We start from the raw sequence: 2,500 nt of genomic DNA on the forward strand, positions 1-2,500 counted from the left end.
ACATACTGTACCCTAACTCACTCATAGAGTTAGTACTGTATCTATTCTAGAGCATACCTGCCAACATTAAATCTTGAGATTTTCTTCAGGGGGGAGCACACTTTTCAACACAACTTCCTATATTCTGGTGCATTTTAACAGGGAGTTTGACCCAAAAATCTGGATAAATTCAGGATAAATTTCAATTCAGGAGCCAAGAAGGAGACAGGGTAAAAATTCAGCAGTCTTGGCAGGTATGATCTAGAGCAGTGGTTCTCAAACTTTTTCATATCAAGGACCCCCAAATTGAAATGTATTTGGCCGCAGACCCCCATAACAGAAGATCTGTGTAAACATTTTCAAACTTATTTCAAACTTTTCAGATTTTGTTTGTTGAAAATACACGTAGCAGAGCCTGTAGATCAGGACAGTATAAATAATTATGCCATGACTGTGATGTCTCTCCATCATGCTGTATCTACAGTACTTTTTTCCTTGCACTGTAATCTGTTACTGTCTCTGACGCCTGAATTTGCACAATAAAGGTCTAATAACGGTCTTATCCATATATGGGCATAAAAGGGACAAGGACTGACAGATACACAGATCTCCATATATGGGCATAATTAAGAGGGAAAGGAGTAGGATATGCACATCCCCATAGTTTCTTTAAACACGGTGCTGGACCCAAAAAATTAAGTGAAGAAAAAGGAAATATCCGCACACGATAGGTTGCTCTCTCGTCTTTTCTTCGTAATTCTAACCAAACAACAACGTTTCGCCCATGCTTCATCAAGATGATTAAAAGGGACCCGTAGACAGATAGAGATCTCCATACATGGGCATAAACGGGTACAACGGGTACTCTGACAAAGCCCCTGACACTATGACTCAGACATATCGCTTGAATCGGCGGTAGGTGTGAGGGCCGCGTACCGGCCCAAACCTCGAGTCTTATAAAATAGGGTTAAAGTGGTTCCATTGGCCCCGATTCATAACGAGGGTCGTAAATATGGGGTAAATAAAGTTCGTAAATGGAGGTTGTATTTTGGTAGTCACAAACGGACGTGCAATTCCCAAAGGGGTTCGTATATCCCACAGACGTGCGTATGACCAGGTGTAGGAGCTGATTAATCTCGGAGTCTGCATCCAACAGCATCCAACTTTAACGTCACTTTACGGCACAGTGTTGCCATGTCCTTTTATTATAAGCGAATTTGTGCTTATTTTTCTGTAAAGTTGCTTGTAAATATTGGTAACAGTGGGGTGCGGTTTTCTGGGCTTGTTTCTAAAGTGTAGTTGGTTATTTGGGCTTGCTTGACAATTGTTCAATTGTTTTAACCGGTGGTTCTCAAATATATTTATGTCATGGACCCCCAAGTTAATATGTAGGCTAATTTATCCCTATAAGCCCCATCTGAAAATGTTTTGTGCCAGCTGGAGGCAGATTTGTGTTGTTAGAATGTTGAAAAAATCTTCCAAATATTCCACATTTGATTACAAGATTTGTTTTAATATAGCAGATCTACAAGCTCACAACGGTTTAATTAAAGTGCTTATAATGGCCTAAGTGCCAGTTGCTTCTTTTGGGCTTATTTTCATAGACCTGATTGCTTATTTCTCTCACAAAATCTGGCAACACCGGAGTTGCAGAAGTTTAACTTCTCGTCCAAATTTACAGCTGTCGGCCGCATTGCCTTGACACTGACAGAGAACTTGAACATTCTGATCTGTCTGGAAGCGAGTCCCACTATTGCACGATGGATCAGCTGAACGTAATTGTAATGTTTACAAGGTTTAACCCCGCCAGCAAATAATAGACTAATAACCTGGAAAGGATATAACATTGCTCACGTTTACCAGGTAAAAAGATGATGTTGAAAATAAATCCAGGGCATACAAGTGGAACGCTGCTATTCGATTATGGACCAGAGCTTATTGATTACTTATTGATTAAATTAGTTAATTTTTGATTAATATATCACTGTCCTACGTCTGAATGGGGAATGGATCTTCTGGACACAGCTTTCATCACTATAGTTTCCTCATCAGATGGTAACATTTATTAGGCTGTTGTGTGTGGCGTTCATGTGATCAATATACAGTAGAGTAGCCTACAGTAGGCTATTAGCCTACAAATTAATACCGCGGCACGGACACTGGTGCGTCAGTCCCTCCGCAGTTTCATTAAGGCATGATAGCCTATTTTCATTATTACGTGACACTTTGGCTGAGATGGCCCGCTGGCAAACACACCGGGGACCTAATAATTCAGCTCTAAATGGAACTGATAGCCTAGAAAATAAATAAAAAGCGGTGGAATCTACATCATGTCTATATTATGCATAGGCTACAAGCAATACATCGTTTGACATTTATTTTTTATTTTTTATATTTATGTGTTGACAAATGTTGGGCACATATATATTTTATTTGAGGTTTGCCACTGTTGTAATTGATTTTGGCATGAAGAATAAAGCATTCTAAAGACATACGCACATTTCAGCCCTGGTAAGACAGC

At 39.7% G+C, this 2,500-nt stretch overlaps 1 protein-coding gene across 1 annotated transcript in view; it reads right to left on the reverse strand.

Annotated features, from left to right (window-relative positions):
* Window positions 1-2,500, reverse strand: part of shank3a (SH3 and multiple ankyrin repeat domains 3a) — a gene marked incomplete at both ends in the record, with an annotated part of 292,264 nt that overhangs the window by 83,124 nt on the left and 206,640 nt on the right. The gene's annotated exons all lie outside the window — the stretch shown is intronic.

The sequence above is a fragment of the Gymnoscopelus braueri genome, assembly GCF_963280865.1.
Source record: "Gymnoscopelus braueri genome assembly, chromosome: 9".
NCBI lineage: Eukaryota > Metazoa > Chordata > Actinopteri > Myctophiformes > Myctophidae > Gymnoscopelus > Gymnoscopelus braueri.